The following is a 23,623-nucleotide window of genomic DNA, read 5'->3' as shown; positions in this document are numbered from 1 at the left end:
GCTAGATTTTGGTAGCAATGCTTGCATGACACATAAAAAAAGATATAAAGGCTTCTCTTTTTTATTCTCTAGAAGAATTAGTGTCACATGGATGTTGTTTCCTCCTCAGGTGTTTGGAAAGACTCCCAGGAGAATCCTCTGGCCTTCTGGTTTCTTAGTGAGACCAGTTTTCATTTCAGAATCAGTGCCTTCAGGAGAAATAGAACGATTTGGCTTTCCTTATTTCTCCATATTTCAGTATTATGAGGTTGTCGTATTGTTCAGGATATATGCCCACTTTACCGAAATTTTCAATGGTTTAATACTTTCCTATCTCTTTGATGTCATGTTATCTATAAGTATGTCCTTCTATTCATTCCATACACTGGAAAATGGAACTTTCTCTTTTTCTTCATCAATTGTTAGAAGTATGTTAATTTTATTCACCTTTCCAGGAATCAACTTTTAAAAAATGCTTAATGTTTTTAGAGTTCATAACAAAATTGAAGAGGAAATGTACAGAGATCTCCCATACACCTGTCCATCTTCTCCACCATGCTCCTTAGTCTCATCAACACTGTCTGACCACAGTCTGTCCATCGTCTCCAGCATACTCCTTAGTCTCTTCTACACTGTCTGACAACTGTCTGTCCATCTTCTCCACCATGCTCCTTAGCCTCTTCTGCTCTGTCTGACCACAGTCTGTCCATCTTCTCCACCATGCTCCTTAGCCTCTTCTACTCTGTCTGACCACTGTCTGTCCATCTTCTCCACCATGCTCCTTAGCCTCTTTTACTCTGTCTGAACACAGCCTGTCCATCTTCTCCACCATGCTCCTTAGCCTCTTCTACCGTGTCTGACCACAGTCTGTCCATCTTCTCCACCATGCTCCTTAGCCTCTTCTGCTCTGTCTGACCACAGTCTGTCCATCTTCCCCACCATGCTCCTTAGCCTCTTCTGCTGTCTGACCACTGTCTGTCCATCTTCTCTACCATGCTCCTTTGCCTCTTCTACTCTGTCTGACCACAGTCTGTCCATCTTCTCCACCATGCTCCTTAGCCTCTTCTGCTCAGTCTGACCACTGTCTGTCCATCTTCTGCACCATGCTCATTAGCCTCTTCTGCTCAGTCTGACCACTGTCTGTCCATCTTCTGCACCATGCTCCTCAGCCTCTTCTACTCTGTCTGACCACTGTCTGTCCATCTTCTCCACCATGCTCCTTAGCCTCTTCTACTCTGTCTGACCACTGTCTGTCCATCTTCTCCACCATGCTCCTTAGCCTCTTCTACTCTGTCTGACCACAGCCTGTCCATCTTCTCCACCATGCTCCTTAGCCTCTTGTACACTGTCTGACCACAGTCTGTCCATCTTCTCCACCATGCTCCTTAGTCTCTTCTACACTGTTTGACCATTGTCTGTTCATCTTCTCCACCATGCTCTTTAGTTTCTTCTACACTGTCTGACCACAGTCTGTCCATCTTCTCCACCAAGCTCCTTAGCCTCTTCTACACTGACCACTGTCTGTCCATCTTTTACACCATGCTCCTTAGTCTCATCTACACTCTCTGACCACAGTCTGTCCATCTTTTCCAGAGCTCATGTTTCTCTGTCCTTCCTCAAATGACAGTGTTATTTCTTTTGGCTTCCCATCCTTTTCACTATAGCTACATCCCCAACTGAACCTCATTTTTCTTATCTATTGACAAATGCATATGTCTATGCCTTCTAAATCTATCCTTAACACCAAATTCTCTTCCGGCATTAATCCTGTACATCCTATTGTCTGGAGACAGAGATCTTATATGGGACCGTCACCAAACTGAATTCTGCATCATCTCATCTCCTGTCGTGTTCACCTACCACTGAGAACCAAACTAGAGAACCTGGAGTCATCATATGGCCTCTTCCCTTATCTCACTCTGCAATCACGAAGGAGGACCTGACAATTTTACCTCCTGAACATCCCTGGCCATCTCTCCAACTCAATCTTCAGTTCCACTGCCCCAGTTCATGTCATCCCAACGTCCTGCATGCTGGTCCAGACTCCCCACTGACCTTACCACCTGCACCCATACAACCCCCAGAGGGCTTCATTACTCTGCTGCCCGAAGTCCTTCATGTCCCACTCCCTAGATCAGTCTGAGCCCCTTCATGTGGCCTACATGGCTCTCTGCGCCCAGTGTCTTCTTCACACTCCTGAATTGTGCAAAGTTCTGTCTAAGGTCATTCACCTTAGCTCCGTCCTCTGATACACCCCCCATCCTTCCCCTTTTCTTACCTCTGACTCTTCAAATTCTACCCGCTCTTTTGAGATCCAGTGCAGGAGTCACCTCCTCCTTAGAGGTCTAAGGTATCTTCCACGCCAAGAGTGGTGCCACCCTCTGCCCTGCCTCCCATGGTGCCTTGTGCTTATCTACCACTGTATTTTTCACGTATTAAACTTTGTTTCCTAGGAGACCATGAACTCTTTGAAGGCCCTTATCTTCTTTGCACCCCCTCTTACAAGTCTGGCACATTGTAGCAATTCAAATTTCTATTGAATAAATGAGTTTGTAGATTAAATGTCAGAAAATAATATGATATATTTATTCTCTATCAAATGTTCCTGCTCAATATAATGGGCAGTATAGTCTTTAGAAGGAAACATGTTGATTCCATTTTTTATGCAATGCTTGTTTACAAGGACACAATTATTGCTTTACTGTGTTACTTACTGATTTACTTTGTAACACAGGCCAATATTTTGACTCGGCACATAAACTCTGTAAGCAAAAGCCAACCATGATACACCTAAACTGAGACACTTGTTAAGAACAACACAAAGTCCTGAGATCTATGTTTTGCCAACAGTCAGTTTCCATTCTAGAAGGAATGGAATTCAGAGGCTTTTGCTTTGTGAACCCGTTTCCTCTATGCTATGAATGCTGTAAATGTTCCACAGAGAGTTCTTGTTTGGCAGATGCTGAAATCGCAGACCTCCACACTCGAAACTGATTATAGCAACAACCACAGACTGGACTTACTTCACATATTAATACTTTAACCACCCGCTGAGGCACAGCGTGAACATGAAAGTCCTGTCCACAAGTGACTACAGTGTAATGGAAACAAAGACAGATGCACACTAGACCATAGCCTACTGATGTCCTCAAAAGGCCATTCAAAAACACAGAGCTCTGTTTGAAATATAAGGTTGTTTTATGCTACAGTAAGAAAAGGGTAAAAGTCCTCAGGGAAAGGTAAAGTGATATCAATAGAGCTCATCTAACAGATGACAACCTGGGTCAAAAACGAGACCAACAATGCCCCATCTGTGTCACTAAACACTCAGAAAAGGAAAGAGGAAAGATGATTATTTTTTAAACTGGAAACCGAAAAGTTTGCTCTTGAAAATAACTACCCCTAAATGAGAGCTGTATCCATTCTTAGAGGTTAGAATGTGCTCTGAACTCAGAGTTATGGATTAGTAATTTTTTTAGTGAAACAATTCAACAACAAACACGACACTAAGTGATTCCAAGTCAGGCCTCATCAATTCCTGATGATATTAATGAATGAAAAAGTAGCAATTAGAGAACATAGTATCTTTTTGGGGAGAAAGGAAATGGCCACAACAGAAGCCCTCGGGGGGAACACCTCGGCTCACGCTGATCTTCCTAAATAAACTGATTTCCCTCAGGCTCATTCGAGCTAAAAGTAAACTGAACTTGCCGTGCTCCCATTTCACAATTTACAAACAATCTACCTCTTTATTGCTCCACTCGGAAGAATTAAACAGATGATCAAATCCAAAATCGGACAAACCACCAAGGCAGGATCTGAGGGAGGGGAGGGTGCGGCTCAAGGCGTGCTGTCTGCAGAGGTCATATGACCTGCAGCAGAGGTGACATCTGTACTCAGTGAAATTTCTAATCTGAGGAACTTTACACAGATGTTAATTCAGCTTCTGCCTGCTTCTCTAAATATCAGTGAGGATAAAACATCCGGATAGAATCGAGAGAGGCCACATTGGTGCTGGGGCCCCAGATGCTCACCCATCACTCAGTTACTCAATGACTGTGAGTTTATGTCCAGGAGCCATTAGCACATCCGAGGCACTAGCACATGCTTTCCTGTGCTTCTGCAGGTCTGGGAGACAGAAGATATTATTTCCAAAGTGTTGTGGTTGTGAAATTTTTATTTCCCAAAATATGTTTTAAAAGTGTTTCTCAGGCATGTTTGCCTTGTGCTTTTATTTTCCTAATTAAAGGTAAGTTTTAGAAAACGAATTACGCCTCTCCTCACACATGCATCTCTCTGTAAAGGAAGAGGCTGGTACCAAATTGCCTGAGGATGCACTTAAAACAATATGTTGCAAACTGGGGGCTTATGAAAAGTTTGGTGACCAAAACTCATTTCCAAATTACTCATCAAACAGAAAAAACAACAAATTTATGCTAACAGGGGTTACATGGGGAGAAGAGATTTTATTTTCACAAGCTGTATAGTAAAACCTGAGCCTCTGCGGTAACAGAAAGTCACACAGGAGCTCTTCTTTCCTAAAGAACTCCTGGAATTTAGGAACAGCCTGGGTACCCAAGTCAGATCTAAGGCTCAGAATCACCAGTTAGCATCAACCTCTTCAATGTGGCTGACAGGCCTGGTCTTTGGCTTGTCTAACTGAACAAATAAAACAAATACGTAAAAGCAGCTGTATTTTGGAAACAGGACTTAAGGTGCTCCAGCTCTTCCTGCTGAGGTAATGGAATACACTGTTCCCTGGCATCTGAAGGCAACAGGGAAACTGGAAAAACCAGTTCTTAACGTTCCTCATGCCTCACTGTAAATATTTAACAGTAAATAGCTCGACTGTTTGGTGTTTCTCTGCTAAGGAAGGTTCATTTATTGGAGTTTATTGGCAGTTATGTAAAACGGTGCATGTATAGAACAAAATGCTATTCTCAGTTTCAGGCACTTCTTCACCAGGGTCTTGTCCTATAAGCAGGTGGAAATCCCAACACAGCGAGGAGAACACTGTCAATACATTGCAATTTACTAGTCAGCAAAGCAGTGAAAATAAAGTGACTTTCTTTGGTCCAAGAGGCCTGGTTTGATTTTAGAGCTTCTATACAATATCCTTTACTAGAAGTCTCCTGGTTGTAGGTAAGCACAATCTTACAGAATAAAAGAGGAGATGTCTGTTCCCTGGCCCTTGCCGGGTCAGATGTTCTGAAGACAGGATGGCAGGCAGTGGTGAGGATGTGGTGGCAGGGGCATAGTGATCAGAGGGCCTGGTCCAGCGTGCGCTCACATCCAGCTATTGCTCAACCTTCTTGACTCAGGACAGAAGGAGCCCAAAGTCTTCCATGAAGGGTGGTAAAAATGGTTCATGAGGACAGAGACCCTCTAAAGTTGCGCACCACCTGCCTAGCGGCACTGGGTGTAACAACTGCATCTGTTTGAGATTTCCCATATTATATTTCAAATTTTACTTGTCCTTTTTTTGATCATCTTTGCCCAATGGTTTTGATACTTTTCATTCTAAAAAGAAAACTTTTATTTGTTGAAGAGCACCAGCAGGTGCATGACCACCTACGTGAGCCCCCTCTTCCTCCCCCAGGACTTTCACAGTCCTCAACAGGGGCCAGGCACCAAGGCCTACAGACACTACAACACCCACATTCTCCTTTGGCCCAGCTGTACCCCACATTAGCTACAAATTCTTGTGGAAGCCACCTCACACACCCAGCACTCAGGGCAAGGCTGCCTCCTGTAGGGACAGAACTCTGCTTGTGGTAAGGAGCTGTTGAAAGGTGGAGGGGCTGCCTTGGACACAGCTGCAAGTGTCTGCACATTGACCATGCAACCACAAACAGGACAGCATACAGCTAGTTCAAATACTCAGGGAAGGAGAGAGAAACGAGTCAGCAGATAGTGCGAGCATGCAGGACATGTTAGGGAGACAGTGACTTAATCAGCATGACTTTGGGCACGGAACATGTTCAGGAGAAGATGGAATCTGGGAAAGCAAGACAGAGCCACGGGCCACAGGGCTTGCTTACCGCATCAGCAACTCTGGGCTGTAGGCCCTGGAGGGCCGCTCCTCTCTAAGCAGAGGAGTGACAGGACCAGATATGTCTACACACATGCAAGCCTCTGCAAACACTGTAAGGTTTAGGGTAGGATGAGCAACTGGACTTCCGGAGTCAGACAAGTCACCATGGGGGGAAGCACTGTCTTGTCACCAGGCTTCTCCTGCCCTGGCTGATCTATGCCCTAGCCTTGCATATAGTGGGTACTTTAAAAATCGTTATTGTATTGTAAGTAAATAAGCAACTACATTTCAAGGCTGCATGGGGAAACCTACCATATTCAGGTCCTGTCTCTGAGAAAAAAGAAATTACACGTGGGGGTCTGAGCTAACGTTGAGGAACCCAGTGATACCACATTCTGAAATCTTTTACTTCTCATAATGCAAAGGGGCAGGGGTGGGATTCCGTCCAGAGGGTACAAGACAATGGGACACTGGGAAAGGCAGTGAACGCTGTACCACGCACACACCAAGACCCGTGTCAAAGCAACATGTAATAGCATGTGACTCCCGCCTTCAGCAAGTGACACAAAACCCTACCCCTGCTGCATCACATGCATGCTCTTATCCAACGCCACCTTATTTTTATTTCACAGCTTTAAACCAGGCACAAAGTGAATTGTGTTGAAGTACATTCCTAGAATTTAAACTGACACAAAGAACAAAGGTGGTAAGTTGGCAAGCGCCACTTGGAGTGCACAGGAACTCTTGTCCATGGACTCAGGTTGGGCTTCAACACCCTAGGGAGGGCATTAAGACAGCCACAGCATCAAGTGGGAACAGCAGCAAGCTTACTAAACTCAGCATGTTGTCTCAGCTCTCCTGCTGTCCTGCGGACTGAACCAGCCTCATCAGCTCTGACTAGAACCTTCTTGTCAGCCCAAAGGTGTGCAGGGAGAGGAGGCACATTGCCGCGCCAGGGAGGTGGTCTTCGCAAACCTCTGCCATTTCCAATCACATCCTTACCTACATTGAAGGTACAGAACTGATAAGCACAGTCAATAAAGAGGAGAAACAGATTCTTATAGAAAGAGCCCAAGAATAGAGAAAAGAAAGTACAACTAAGTATAAAGACACACAAATGTAGAAAAACTTACATGAAAAGAGGAAACAGCCACGAGCGTGTGGTGCACTGAAGTCTGTCTGAAGCGCCCCGGGCACTGCCTCCTGCCCCCATGCTCATGACAGGCCTCCAGACTCACGGGCTCACCGACTCCGCAAGCTCCTGCCTGCTCCCACCTCTTCTACAGCTACAAAGATGAACTTGCTAAAACCCCACCTGAGTCTCCTCCTTGCTCGGCTCCTCACAGGGACTCCAGGCAGAAGAAAGGGCTTCTTAGTTAAGACCTTCCTGCCCTCACCGAGGCTGCTTCCCGAGCTCTTCAGAGTCAGGGAGCCAGGGATTAGAGTCCGCTCCTAACATTCTTAGCTTCAGGAAAATTAATTCTGAACTCCAGTCTACTGCTTAGCTGTATTTTATTGAGAATTCGATACGATGTCTATAAAAAACTTGACTTTAGAGCAGGTTCTTAAGAATTTTATACACACATGTATATGTGTGAGTGTGTGTGGGGCTGCTTAGCACTTTGTCCTTTGTTTCAATTGTGTTATTATGCAACCAATACAAATGCATTATTAAAGAAAGAAAATGCAAATAGGCAACAGAAAGAAAACAGCAGCCAACCACAATTCTACTTAGATGAGTTAGAAACTACTGTCCACTGAATATTCTCTCAGAAAAGCCTAGATCACTTTGAGGTATGCTCTCCTGGCATCTTCTATTTTTTCCACAGTATTTGTAAAGGACATTGTTTTCCTGCCAGTCATTTCTTTATCTGGGAAATCATTCAGCTCCTACTCCACGGAACCCTCTTCAATTTACACTGCAGCTGGTCCTCTGCCCTCCTCCTGGGGCAGGAAGCACACTATCCAGCATTGGTCCAGGACTCCATCCTCCAGCCAAAGGAGTATTTGGTTCAGGAATGGACTTGCAAATAAGAAGTTTTCTTGGGAAGGTTGCTGGAGCTATCAAAGAGCAACATGCTCTCCTTCTGTGGCTGGGTCTGTACCTGGAGAGAACCTGTCAAACGAGGTGAACAGGACAGAGAGACGGCAGGGTAGGAGGAAGGCAGAGAGAGGCAGAGGCAGACCCACTGCACCTCCACTTCCTCCTGTCTCGTTAACCCCTGCACCTTCCCGTCCTGCACTTGTGCTCAGCACGCTCTGAGGTTCTGCACAGTGGGCTCCTCTGTCCTCTGGCCCCCGTCTTGCCTTGTCTGCCTCGCCTCATCAAAACCTCAACTGATGGGTACTGCCTCTAAGAACCCTGATGGGACTTTCCAACCAGCTCCTCCCTGGCGTGAACATACTGGTCACTACAAGGAAGACAGGTGGGAATGAGACCTGGACTTGCAGGATGTGCTGCTGGGCAGCTGTGCTTCGGAAGAGCCACTTCAGATGGCAAGTCACATAACTGACAGTGGCTTAAACCAGAAGCACACTGACTGTGTATTTAACAGAAGAAAGCAGAGGGAAGCACCATCAGGGTAGGCTCAGCAGCGCAACAGATTCATCAAGATCCAAGCGCTGTGGTTATTAAGAAAGCAGAATCTACCCCAAATTCCCTAATCTCCCCCCACCCACACCTGCACCTCCATCTCTATCCATCTATCTACACACACACACACACACACACACTCACACACACTCACACTCACACACAGGAGGGGTCCTGAAAGAGCACGTGCCATCCACATCTGTAACTACCTATCTACACACACACACTGTACGTAAGGGAAGTGAGGAGAAATTAGATGTAACCCTACTCTGAGGTACAACTGTCGGCTGAAAGAATGATACGATCTTCTCTTCTAAGAATGATCTCACATTCAAGGAATCAGAGTCAGGAAAGACACTGAGGGAGACACTTGCCGGGCAAAGTGAATTTAAATCACCCCCCAGTACCACCATCATATTGGAATAATCAAAAATAGTCCAACTGGTTTATCAGGTGCCTCTGCAATACCAATCTCAGGGACCTCTAAGAAATGTTTCATCATTCTTTTAACACTAGTGTGATAAAAATAATTTGTAACGGTGGTACCTGAATTGAGGCTTTCTTAGCATTTATGACAAATCCAGTATAAAGAAACACACTTCCTTAACAAGTAAAACACAAAAATTTAAGTTTAGTTAAACTGAGCATAAACAATAAATTACACAGAGCTCATTAACTATGCTTCTACCAAATGGCAGAAATATATATACCGTATGTCTAGATAAAAAATAAGCTAACATTATTCCTAATAAAAAATTTCATTCCACTCACATCAATAGGATAAACTCCTTAAAAATAACCGAATAAATGTGAGACCAACTTCCTAATTTCAAGCTTGTTTTCTCTACTTTTCAAAAAGAATGAGTGACTCATTTAACACAGGAAAACAGCATGAAAAGTTGGCTTCCTTGAAAACTGAGCGTGAGGGTCTGGACACACCCCTCGGTAGCTTTGGTTTTCCCACCACTTCTCTGCTCCACACCCGAGCCGTCGTCCTTCCGCGTCCTGTTGTCATTTCGATTCCCTGCTCTCCATGTGCCTGCGTCCTCTGCCCATGTGCTCTCCAGTCCTGACTCGTGAAGACACCCTGACTGCAGGGCAGGAGGGAGCTCCCACCATGGCCTCCGGTGATGGTGGCTGAGCCTGCCTTTTCTGTCTGGAGAATTTCTTTTTTTGTCTTCTACATCTGGACATGGAAGTTTCTTTATTCAAAATGTTTTTTATCCACAATTCTGGAAACTTCTGAATTCAGTAATAATAGCTTCTTATTATGACAAAAGGTATTTTTTAAAAGAACAGAGAGGCTTCAGTTACTAACATCCTTAAGCAGGTCCACATAAACACTTGCCCGTGGGCGTTCACAGCAGCATTATTCATAGAGCCAAAAAGTGGAAATAACCCAAGAGCCTATCAACTCATGAACTGATAAGCACAATGTGGTCCGTCCTACGACAGAACAGAACTCAGCATAAGAGGCCTGAAGCACTAGCATGTCACAGGACACATGGCCTGCAAAAATGTGCTCAGTGAAAGGAGCCAGACACAAAGGGCCACATACTGAGTGATGCCATTTATATGAGATGTCCAGAACAAAAGAATCTATAGAAACAGAAGGTGGACGAGTAGCTGCCAGGGCTGAGGAGTGTGGGGTGGGGTGAGGGAGGAGAGAAAGGACAGGGCCTGCATTAAGAGGTATGAGGTTTCATTCTGGGGTGACAGAAATGCTCTAAATTGATGGTGAGGGCTGAGCAACTCTGTAAATATACTAAAAATCACTGAGCTGTGTACTTTAAGCAGGCGAGCCACACAGTTCCCACGAGTTCTGTCTACACAGCATCTACGTCTGTATGTGGGACACACTCCTGCGTGACCGAGAGGCTCTGCAGTGGCCGGTGGGCGCGCTCATCCACGCAGGAAACCCTACTTGGACACAGCACTACACGAGACAGATTCTGGTGCAGGACTTCTTGCCTGTAAGGGACCCATGACCATGTTAGGACTACATATACTTGGCTCTCCCTACTTGTGGGTTCTGCATCCCTGGATACAACCAACTGCGGATAGAAAATATTTTTAAAAAATATGTCTGCACTGAACACATAGAGAATTTTTTTCCTTATCATTGTCCCTTGAACAATACAGTATAATAACTATTTACAGAACAGTTACATTGTATGAGGTATTACAGGTAATGCAGAGATGGTTTAAAGCATATGGGAGGATGCGCGTAGGTTATATGCAGATACTAGGTCACTTTATACCAGGGCCCTGAGCATCTATGAATTTTGGTATCTGCAGGAGGTCTTAGAACCAACTCCCCATGAATACTGAGGGACTGTAATTATGTTTATAAGTATAAAGCTACATGAAGAAAAACAAGTTTAAAGAACAGAAGAAAAACAAGTCTGTAAAGATATTAAAAGGCTAATCTTTACAAGAAATGTAGTGAGATAATATCCCTGCTACAACGTTGCCACAGCTTCTTCAGTCATCCAATACATTCCATCGTCAGTGACAGGCACAGGATCAAACAGCTAACTGGAGACGGTGAACTTTAAGAAACTCAGGCCTGCAGCAGGTGTGAGAGTCAGACAGAGAATGATGGTAGCTCCTGGGCTCAGAAAGGGGAAGAGGGAACAGGAGTGCAGAGAAGTTAGGAGCCCCTCCAAAAATGAGGTCCTAAGCCTTGTCCCTCACAAGGAGGCAGACCCTCAGATAGCTGGGGGGTTCTGAGAGAACAGAGAGTGGCACCCACTTTTTAGGCGGAGCCCAGTGGAGTAGCCAAGTCTCAGAGAATAAGTGACTGCATGGGAGTCTGGGGACAGGGCCTCCAAAAGTGACTGTGGACGCCTGAGGCAGAGGCCTGAGGGCCACCTCGCTGGTAAGGGTGGTGAGGCGCAGACAGCAGGACAAGGATGTCCTGGACACCACTGGGGACAGAGGTGATGAAGACTGAGCCTACCATCCCCACCTCTGTAACACCCCTGTAATAAACGTCTGTCAACTTGCAGATGGGGTTTTGAAAAAGAAACTACATTCCTACAGCAAAAGGTACATTTTTTTTGTAAAACTGAAATTATATCCTGTGATTTGTTTCTGCCACAAAAGAATAAATGATATTTGAAAGATTCTTATTCATGAAGACAAAATATATCCAGCAGCACTACAGCCTACACATCAAGTACAGCAATTTATGGATACATTAAGCAAACTGACAACTATCTATTGAGTACCTGCAACATGCAAAGGTTCCATGGAAGTCATAACTGACTCAGTTTCCACTGCAAGTCATGGGGCTCTCCCAGTTCCTGAGAACATCCATGTTTCTGAAGATCCTCTAAGCCAAGAGAAACCTTCTATCTAGGAATGAGACACTGAAGCAGGAGGGAGAAGACAGTCCCAATTGTGCTGGAGCAAAGGCCGCCCAGGTGAGGCCGCCCAGCAGGCACTTGCTGGCGGCTGGGGCCCAGCCCAGTGCTGCGGCTCCACGTTCTCGCTTCTCTATCACGAGAGCTCTTTCCAGCTGACCTCTTCCTTCTCTCCACACTGTGTTCTCAATTCTCTCCTTCTACTCCCAATTTCTTGCTTACCCACAGAGATCAGATTTTCTCCAGCAAGTATCAGAACTCATATAACATTATATGTAACTACAGCTACAGGGACAAGGGGCAGACTCAGTGGACTGGAGCACTCTGCAAAGCCCAGCGGAGGCACCGCACAGCTGGTTCCGGGAACCCCAAGTCCTCAAATAACGTCCTTTTCCAGGTTCAAATGCTGCCCCAAACCTCTCTTCTTTCCCAAAGTCACTCCATGATATTCTGCCTGTGAAAGCTTTGGGTTAAATACTGGAAGTCATGTGTGCATGAGAGAGAATAAAATGAGGAAAACAGGAAAACCAGCTGTTTTACTTTCTCTGCCATCTCGTTTATCTAATTTAAGAGGTTTAAAAATTAGTCAGTCATCTTCTGTATTTACATATCAATTTAAAAAGCCCAATAAAACTTTCAACAGATTCTATTTCTACTGTCATGGACTGATTTGTCCTCCCCAAATTGTGATGTTGAAGCCTAAATCCCCAGTGTGAGAGTGTTTGGAGGTGGGGCCTTTGGGAGGTGATTAGGTCATGATGGTGGGGCCCTCATGAATAGGATTAGTGCTCTCACATGAAGAGACACAGGAGAGCACTCTTGCTCATGCGCTCTCTCTCTCTCTTTGCCATATGAAGACACAATGAGAAGGCACCATCTGCAAACCAGGAAGACCCCTCACCAGACACTGCTTGGACCTCAAGCCTCCAGGCCTGTGAGAAATAATTTCTGCTGTTTAAGTCATCTAATCTCAGCAATTTCTATCTTCTGTTATGGAAGACCAGACTAATACAGAATTGGTACTGAGAAGTGGGGTGCTGCTGTAAAAAATAAATAAACATGTGGAAGCAGCTTTGAAACTGGGTGATGGGTAGAGATTAGAAGAATTTTGAGGTATATGCTAGAAAACGACAATATTGCTGTGAAGGGGCTTTTAAAGGTGATTCTGGTGAAGGCTCAAACAGAAGAGAGAAGTAAAGAAAGCCTCAGTCATCTCAGAGAATACCTAAGTAATCTTGAACACAATGTTGGTAGAAAGATGGACATTAAGGGAAATTCTGATGAGGTCACAATGGGAATTAGGAACATGTTATTGGACAATGGAGGAAAGGTGGTCCTTGTTATAAAGTGGCAAAGAACTTGGTGGGACAGTGTTTATATCCTAGTGTTTTGTGGAAGGTAGGCTTTGTGAGCTAAGAAATTCAATAGTTAGCTGAGAAGATTTTAAAGCAAAGTGTTGAAGGAGCAGCTTGGTTCCTCCTGACTGTTTACAGTAAAATACAAGAGGAAAGAAATGAATTAAAGATTAAATTGTTGAGCAAAAAGGAACCCATACATAAAGATTAGGAGAATTCTCAGTCTGTTCATATTACAAGAAATGAGAACATGTGTTTGAAAGAGAACCCGAAGGGTATGGCCAAGTGGCTGTTTGAGAAGATTTAGTGTGGGTATGAACCATGAACCTAATCAGTCATCTCAGCAGAAGCTAGGAGTAGAAATGGGACTATCCCAGCATAAACAATACCAGCTGGGACTAAAAGAAACAGAGAAAATGCAATAGAATGGCGAATGGCTGTCAGACTTCTCATACACTACAAGGCTGCACACTAGAGCTAATTGGCTACGAACACATGCTATCCAAGGGCAATGCAGAGATCAGGGCTGACATTCCCATGCAGGCTCAGAGCACACGGGCTGCGGGCAGGGTTGCTCCAACTTGATTTCAAAGGGCAGGTCCAGCACCCAGTGTAGCCCTGGGGGCAGGGCGGCTGGGCGGAGCCAAAGGCACAAGACTTCTACAGGGCAGAGCTGTGGAGGCAGGGCTGCTGCCCCAGTGAGTACAAAGACAGAGCATCAAGTTGAAGAGGGTCATCCTCAAGCCTTCATGTCTTGGGAAGTTTGTCTTGCTAGATTTTGGACTTGCTCAGGACCCATCACTCCTTCCTTCTTCCCTATCTCTCCCTTGTGGAGTGGGAACATCTGTCCTATACCTCACAGGTTCACAGCTGCAGAGAAACTTTGCCTCAGGATAAACCATGGCTGAGTCTCACCCACATCTGATTTAGATGATATGTAGATGAGACTTTGGACTTTAGACTTTAAAGTTGATGGTAGAATGAGTTAAGACTTTTGGGACTACTAGGATAAAATGAATGTATTTCGAATGTGAGAAGGACATAAACTTTGAGGGGGCAGGGGGTGGAATGCTATGGACTGAATGTTTGTACCCCCTCCCCCCAAATTCCTATGTTGAAGCCTAAATCCCCAATGTGATAGTATTTGGAGGTGGGGCCTTTGGGAGGTGAGTAAGTCATGAGGGTGGAGCCCCATAAGGAGCACAAGTGTCCTTATAAGAAGTGGCATGAGAGATAGTTCTCTGCTCTGCTCTCTGCCACCCAGGGACACAACAAGAAGGTACCATCTGCAGACCAGCGAGAGCCCTCACCAGACACCAGATCTGCCAGTGCCTCGATCTTGGACTTCAAGCCTCCAAACCTGAGAAATAATGCTTGTGGTTTCAGCCACCCAGTCTGAGGTATTTTGTGATAGCAGCCCAAACTAAGATATCTACCATTCATTCATTCATTCACCCAATTTTTACTGAGTGCCTAACAATGAAAGCATGTTTCTAAATACCTCCTGAATAAATATTTGTACGTTCCTGTATTTCTGTGGTTGTTTTAGGGATTTAATCAGTAAAGCACCCCTCTAAGGGCTTGATCTCAACATATCCTTAAAGCATTTTGATTCCATCTAGAGAATTTTAAATGTTGGATTTGGAAAGTGAGGATTCACCAACAAGAACAGTACTGAGTAAAGATCTTTTGATGGAAGGTTTCTAAATCTGCTTTCTATACATAATGTGCTTGCTTGTCACCTTAGAGGTGCTCGAATGTCTGGGCAGAAGATATGAAGCAGTGAGAGTACCTGGTGGAGCTCAGAGCTGTGGCTTCTTAATCAGCTCTAATATGCACTAGTACCTTGGCCTCGAGCAGATCATTCTGTTAATGTGAGCCTAAGACCCTAGTCTGTAAGACAGAGGAGCTTGACTAAATTGTCTCTAAAGTCCAACTGTGTTCCAAACCAATGGGCAACATTAAACTTCAGTATTAAAAACTTATTAAGCACGTGACATTTCTAAGGTATCCTAACAGGTGATAGAAAGGACCCAGTGGTGGATAAGCCATGCCCTTGACCCCTGAACACTCCCAAATCCAGGCTTTATCACGGATCGGGGTGTGATTGTAGGAGAGTTAGGTGGGCTGAAGCCGAGAGTCAGGGGACGTGCATCCTCACTTGTGCCCCTGCACAGAACCACGGCCCTGACACGTTCTCCTTCATGTCTTCACTCTTCTAACAAGTAATAAGACAGGACTCATTTACCTCAAAGGATCAGCATGAAAACTAACTACAGAAGCCCTCATAATTTCTCTAAAAACTGCTATATTCATGAAGCAATTACCAGCATCGTTATGAGTAGTTCATGCCAGACCCAGCATGGAAGGGCGGCAGGGAGACAAGGACACGCCACTCCCGTCTGGTGACCGACCTGCTGGGTCAGCACACTTTTCTGTAAAAAGCCAGATGTAGATGCTTTGGCCCTGTAGGCCATATGTTTCTTTCACAGCCACTGAACTCTGTGTTTGTGGTGCGAAAGCGCCAAGGCAATACATACATGAATAAGGGTGGCTGTGTACCAATAAAACTTTATTTTGGACACTGAAATTCACATTTCATTTAACTTTCACATGTCATGAAATATTCTTCTTTTGACTTTTTCCTAACCATTTAAAAATGTAAAAACCATTCTTAGCTCACGGGCCCTACAAAAAGTAGGTGGTAGGTGGACTGGGGTTTACCAACTCCTGGTTTAAACTTTTGACACAGTGAGACAAGTAGGGGCAAAGAGAACTTTTTCTTCACTCTCTGAAGGTTTGATAATTAAAGTCTATGAAATAGATTGAGAGTAGACAGATTAAAAGGAGAAAAGGCATACGTATTTATTATGTGCACAAGCACAGAGTCTCACCAAACATAACCAGATGATTGAAGTTTTTACAGCACCCTGAGTTACACAAAGGAATAGGGGCTGGGGCTTCTGGCAAAGGTGGTGGTAAGTGATGGGAGGGTAAGGGGAGAACACATGGTGATTAAGGCGGCCTCACTGTGTGGCGACATCACTTGGGTAGTGAGTGCCACCTCCAGGAGGAGCTGTCAGTAGAACAGGTGCTGCCCGTGACAAAGTCCATCTGGGTTGGGTGGGTATGATCACTCCTAGATCCCTGTGCAGGCAGGTAAGGGGGCCTGGGAGAGAGCCTCTGTCTGCATCTGCTGTTTTTACTAAAGTGGATTTCCTTTGTAGATGTAAATTTCTTTTACAAAAAGACAGCTTTTCAGAGCTATTCAGTGTCTGCAGTTTTTCTGAAAAAACATCAAAATATGCCAAAGAAGTGTACTTTGGGGTGGCATATTTTAGCCTTCCACAAGACTATCATTTAAAGTTTTATTAACTTTGATTTGCAGCAAGATAAAAATATGATTTGGATAATCGATGGCACAGAATTATTTTATTTTAAATTTCTATTGGTGAGTTTTACAGCTTCTCTATAACCTGAAAGGAAAAAATTCTGTTTAAAGTCACAACTGTCAAAATTTAAAACAAGCTTAAAAGTGATTTATTCCAGGTTTATAAAACTACATTGGTAAGATGAAAAGATTAGCACATCTTAAGATGGTAAGATGTGCCAATCCCAACTGAGATGTGCACTCAGTTGGGATTGGCACATCTCACTGCATTTTTCTCACTGAAGTCCTGAACGTGAACGGGGGCATGTGAGAGGGCACAGCCACCTCCATGACTGGAGCTTACGGCGGCCAGGCAGCAGAGTGACCATGCCTGCATGGCCCGTGTCCTGACACAAACCCTCATCAACAGGACTAAAAAGGAGGTGAAGGGGCATGGTACTGTTCATTTTAGCCACTTATTTTGACAAATTTCCCATTTCTTGGTAAAAGGCAAAATGTTTTTCAACAGCTTGCAATGAGAAGACACTCCTTACCCGTCTTTCACTCCTCAGCAAGTTCTGTACCCTGGCTAGCTTGGCCATCCACCAGAGCCCCAATCCTGGCCTGAGGCTACCCCGTGTGGAAGCCCCAGCATGTTGGTTCCCTGAGCTCTCCTGACAGAGGCCCACAGCCAAGAGCACCCCAGGAAGGTGCACTTACCTGAAGCCCCTCCCCCACACCCACACCACGCCCACCCAGCACCTGCCACTCAGAGCATGGGTCCCAGCTAAGTAGACCAGCTTGCCTACCCGTGCCCACGTTTCCTTCCCTTTCTCAATCACCCCTTTCAAGTCCATATTAAAAACACACAACTCTTTCTTATGAGCAAGTGGAAACTCTGGCAAGGAAGCTGGCCAGAACATAACCAGCTTTAGCCACCTGTGATTCCCACCTCTCAGCAACCCATGTATCCAAGATCTCATCTCACAAGTTTGTATGGGGGGAGAGCTCTGCTTCCCTTTTAGCCTTCAGAGAGCAAAACCTGATTCCCAGTAACAGTGACTCAGTGCTGCTTCCTAGCACTGCAGAGAAACTTTTATTATATCTTCAAAGTCTGTACAGCCACTGTATCACTGAGTGGTAGCATGTCACTGAGTCTCTATTTTGCTTATTAATTTATTTTTCCTTAATCGATTTAGGCCCTAAGCATTTTCCTTGGCGGTGAGGATATAGAGCATTGCCATTACCATACCAAGGGGCTTCCTGTCCCCCCTATAAACAGACCTTTTCATTCAGTCATCAACCACTTTACTTCTGAGCATACAGTTATTTTACCAACAACTGCTAAGTCTGCCCCAAATCATTCCATGCAATAGCGATGACAGGTAAACATTTTAAAGTACAAAATGGTCCAGCTTTTGCAGTTCTGGTAGGCTCAAAACAGCATGCGTGTTTTCCTTCCCCAATTCCAGCTGCTGGAGGAAGGGCCCAGGCTGTCTCGTAGGTCGTGGGGCCGGCCTTGCCCTCTCTCTTGTCCTCACCCCACTCTGCTCCACTCTGCCTCGAGTTCCTTCCTGGGAGGGATCTGTTTCATGAATGAAGACTATCAGGGCCTTTTTCCTCAGCAATTCTTTCCTCCTTGGGTTTGTGAACTTGCACCTGCTATCACTGAAAACACTCCTCACAACTTCTTTTCAGATGGATGTTATTTGAGAACAGGGACAAAACCAAAGGCAGAAGTGCAAGACCCGGCTTTAGTTTTAAAAACCAAGAATGCATGGCATAGGCCACAGATGACAGTCCGGGTAAAGTAGGAGAGAAAGCTGGAGACAGAGAAGCAGAGGGACACAGACTTTCTTCTGCCTACCATCTTGAGAAATTCCCCACATCCAGCCTAAATCCCTGTCCTTCACATCCAGATGTGACGCTTCAGATATAAGTCTCCCATTAGGTTTGCTTTATAACACTTTGGTCTCAGAAAACCCAAATGGTTTCAAAGTGTAAGGAGGTTTATGCACACAGAACACATGTGTTCACTCCAACATGGGCACGGCACTAAACGGGAGCCGCAGGAGGTGGTGTGGTGGGCGGCCTGATGCCACAGGCACAGGACACTCTCTTCTGCCCGCCACTTCCTCGCACTCTGCCCCACCCCTTCCTCCCTCATTCTAAGGCTGCAGACTCCAGAGTCTTGGCTTAGCTTTTCAGTCCAGGAGCCAGTCGAGTAAGTCCCAAATCATTCTAGTCATCTGTGCCCACAAGTGCAAAGGGCTTTTGGCTTCACCAACTACAGGTCTGACCATCAGTCTATAAGCTCGCAGCATCCCGTGCAGCAGTTACCCAAGAGGAAGATCCTGAGGAGGACGACGGTGCTCCCGCACCTGTGTTTGTGCAAGACCAGCCTCTGCAGGGCCCACTGGCATCCCCTAGTCCCCAGGCCAGTCACAAGTTCCACAATCGGCTCTTCAGACTGGTGCTGCTGGGAACCCACAGAGAAGCATCAGTGGGAGCATAGCAAAGGTGGGTGCCGCTGGCACCTGGCTTTGTTTCTGCACAACTGCTTTGCTGAATCAGATGCACCCTGCCCACCCCAGCAGACACCGGTGTGTGTTTTATCAATTTCCTGAGTGCTGACAGGAAGTAGAGAGGAGTGACAACACTGTCCCTTCCTTCAAAGAGGTCTTAGTCTAGTGAATGGTAAAGACGGCTCATTTTAGGTGATCTTCCAAATTATTCCTGGAATCTTTACAACTTCAATTATTAAAGCACAAAAATATAAAATGTACATTCCACATAAGGAGTTTATGAAGCTGGAGGTTAAAAGATGGATCTTTTAAATCACATATAGAAATCTCAGAAAGAAAATAACAAAAAGATCATGTTTAACAAGTGCTTTCTTGATGTAATCTCACTGTGAGAATACCATGTTCATCTGGTGTGCACAACTGTCACAGTACAGCTGTCAACTGGGTAACTGGGGACTCAGAATTCACAGGATTGCATTAAAGTAAAAACTTGGACTTCAGGCCTTGTCTGAGGCCTCTCTAGAACACTTTAACTAAAAGCTGCCGCTATCATGGACAATAATTATTCACCATGTTCTAGGAGTTCAACAGAAAGAGCACACACACATTCTCTCCTGCTGTCTGTGCACACAAAGAACAGATTCCTACGTGCACCCATAAACATCAGTGAAAATGGCTAGCACCCCAACAGTCGTGTGCCTGGGACACTGAAAGCCCTCACAGAATGAAATACAATGCTTACATCAGATCATTCTCTAATGTGGCATGTCTTGAATTTTATAACAGAATTTTCCATTTTCAGCAACTCATATCTCTTTTCCTTTTAATTCTCCAACCAAAACATGACCAAGAGCTTCCTAACGAGCAGTTAGAAGGTACTAGAAAAGGGGACTGGAATCTCCCCAAGTCCACTCCTCTGGGGTGGCTGAGCTCTCGGTGAGGAAGAGGCGAGTCTGGGGCTTCCTGGCAGCGGGGAGCCTTCTGCCCGCAAGAAGACTGAACAGAGCCAGCAGGGGCGGGGGAGGAAGGCTGTGTCCCTTCTAGGGACCCACAGCAGAGAGAAACATGTGCAAGGAAGCTAAAGGAATTTCTTTGGCTGTTCCCCCAAAAGAAGGCATGAGCACATTTAAAATTACCACAGCACACTGGGACAGGAGCAAAAACACTTTTAGGGCATACTGTTTGAGTGCAGACCCAGCCTGGCTCCATATGAGCACAGAGGTGTGCCCTCTATTTGGCTTAGTGACAGAATAATGAAATAATGACAGTCATAATATTTCCACATAGATCACAGTATAGCGGACTTTATAAAATACCCTGGGCATGTCAGGTTCTCATGACATGCCGAGGAGTGAGCAAGGTAGATACTCTACCCCATTTTACATTCCTAGACAGCATGAGGTATGCCCAAGTCAGAAACTACTGAGCACAGGTGGAATCCTGAACCAGGTCCAGGCTCCTCTTGCCACATTCCAGTTTGGGAAAGTGATCAGTAGACACAAGTGTCCACAGGAATGCATACCTCATGATATAAATAAAACAGAGACCAGTGAGGGCACCAGGGTTTGTGGTTATCCCTCTGTCCTAGGCAACTTGTCTTAAACCATCCACACGTGACACTCTACCCTCCCCACTTAAAGCTATTTAAATAGACTTCACAAGTTACTTATTTGCTGTATAATATGGTCTACTGCTTAATTTACTTTACTCCCTTACTATAAAGAGATTTTAAATCCTATATATATTAATATGTATGCATATTTTCACATGGGCTGTACAAACTATGTATCAAGGATCATGTGTCCTATTTAAAGTACAATAAACAGGCCTGTGCTCTAGAACTATTAGCTGAAAGCTCACAGGACAGCAATTAGCATGAACAGGAAGGCGAGCAAATGCACAGTTTGCATTCAGAGAGCACAGAACCACAACTGGACATGACCACTGCCGCCACTCGTGCAAGTTAGGTCTGGCTCCTCTTGACCGTCTGCAGAGCCAGGGAAGCAGTGGCCCCATCATCGCGTAACTGCCTTTTGTACTTTACGAAAGAGAGCTATGTTTTGTTTTTCCTCAAGTGTAAGTAACACGGCCCTCCTTCTTCTTTTCTTTATTTACGTAATTACAGCAGGTAAAGGGTTCTTATGTTCCTTGATTTCACAGACAGCAAATTTCTATGCACATAAATGAATGTGGGCATATATATATAAATATGTAATATATACCTTCACATAAATAATCCAATCACCTGGATTTTTATTAAATATGTAAATATGTACATAATTTTAAAGCTGTATCTGAGCTGCTGGAATAAGAAAAGTAATGTTGGGCTAACAATTAACAGGCATTTAAAAAACTCCCTGTGAGCAACAGTCAGTGGGACATGGGCCACACACCTGGAGTTTCAATTAGCTCATGACTGACACCAGCCTCAGGTGACTCCAGCTGCAATGCACTCTCAGCCATCAGAACCAAGTCACAAGCTGCAAGGAGGCTGCGCCTGGATATGACCCTCCCCACCTCTCCGCACTCCCACCTCCGTCTCTCGGGGTAGGGAGCCAAGCAGGGCTGAGGCGGAGCCCTCCCTACTAAGGAGTCAAAGACAATCCTGGGTGCATGGTGGACAATGGCTTGTCAGAAAAACCTCCATCCTTGCTGGAGCACTTTCCTAAGTGACCTTGGGATCACAGGGAGTACAAGTGCCCACTTAAGAGTTCTCAGTAGGAAGCAATGATTAATAACAGCTGGCACAGGCCCCATTTTTGATGGGAAAAAACTAGAACGGGAAAAATCTCTGCTACGTTTGTATATAACACAGCCAGTGAACAGAAGGCTGAGAAACGGCCTCTGCATGACGGGGTGTGCTTGGGGGAGTGCTTGTAAAGTGAACTTTCCCTACGACGTCTTTACTCTTAATTAACAACATCTTTCCCAAGAAAATGGAAGAGTGGCAGGGACGCTGGACTGGGTTCCCTCGTTTCTGCCAATGACAAGGCAGTGAGTGTGGCCAAGCCTGTGGGGTGCAGGAGTGGGACTGCGCACACTGATGCCTCCAAAGACAAAGAGCATCATACATTGGCCGTGTCTAATACTGACTTCTTCATTTCACAGACGAGAGGAACCGAGGCTTAGAGAAGCTCAGTTACCTGCCACATGATCTTCAACACTTGTTCAAGACCGTCCAGTGCGTGAGTGACAGACCCAGAATCACTCCCCACTGGCAACTCCCAAACTCCAGCGATTCTGCTGCATATGCCCCTCAGGAGCTTCAGTCTCCTCATCTGTGCAACGAAGGACAGATGACGGGACCTCAAAGCTGCTCGCTGCTCCTGCCTAGTTGTTTGATTTTATTGATGGGGAAGAGGAGAGCAGGTGAGGGGTCCCCGGCTATGACGAAGCAGCTCAGCAGCTATGAAGGGAACCAGCAGCCAACAGGAGGTACGAGCAGGCCTGGGAGGACAGTCACGAGGCTGTGGCTGCAGCCTAGTGTTAAGAATTAGTATGAATCTCCTGAGAACTCAAAGTTCACATTTTAAAATTCTGTTTTGCTTAACAGAGAAAAAAAAAACACTTAAAAATAGCTTTTTTGAAAATGATGTGATGAAATTTCTAATACAAAAGAAAAAATCTGGCATTGTTCATTTAACTGAACTGCTATGAGAATAAGTTTATGAATTAAACTTAGAGTAACTTATGGAAGAGTTCTGAGGTTAGATTAAAAGGTCATTTATAAACGAAATGTATTAGTTTTTTTCCCTAGAAAGACAAGTAAAAACTAACACAATAAAATAGAAACTATGGATAAAACTAATTATCATTATCAAATGGCACGTATAAAGCAAAGCCTCAAGGATCCGTCAACAACTGACCTGACGTTGGGATCTTCCAACAATAAATACTTGTCAGACAGACCTAAAAGGAAGCAGCCACAGAGAAGAGTCACGGAGTTTAGCTGTAACTAGGCCATTTCCGTGAAATTAGAGAAAAAACACTCTTGCAAAGTTTGACTAAAACCAACAGTGGATACAGATCTCCCAGCTGAGGTGCCCATGTGCAAGTCTTCACTGAACACCTGCTCTGAGCACTGTGCTGGGAGAGGAGGCCAGGGAGGTGCGGCCAGCACCCGCCCTCAGTGGTGCACAGGCAGGCAGCGCAGGACGAGCACAGGCCACAGCTGCCAACACCAGAAGAAAGTGCTCTTTTCCAGAAGTTAATATGGTTTATATAGGATCAAATAAACTATTCTCTTCAAAACGACATAGAGAACTACATTTTTCTCAAAACTGGAAATGAGGCAGCGCTTGTTAGCATCTGAATCAGCTGCTCATCTTGGAGCTAAGAAATGAAGACAAACCACCACATCATGAAAAGATCTTGACTAAAGATGCCTTCCTGATCTTTT

General features: G+C 45.0%; 1 protein-coding gene across 4 annotated transcripts in view; it reads right to left on the bottom strand.

Moving 5' to 3' along the window:
- FAM120B (family with sequence similarity 120 member B) overlaps positions 1–23,623 on the bottom strand; it is an 86,648-nt gene that overhangs the window by 24,400 nt on the left and 38,625 nt on the right. The window lies entirely within an intron of this gene.

Source organism: Cynocephalus volans, chromosome 5 (genome assembly GCF_027409185.1).
Source record: "Cynocephalus volans isolate mCynVol1 chromosome 5, mCynVol1.pri, whole genome shotgun sequence".
Taxonomy (NCBI): Eukaryota; Metazoa; Chordata; class Mammalia; order Dermoptera; family Cynocephalidae; genus Cynocephalus; species Cynocephalus volans.
The sequence above is the reverse complement of the archived record's forward strand: the minus strand, read 5'-3'. Positions and strand labels throughout refer to the sequence as shown.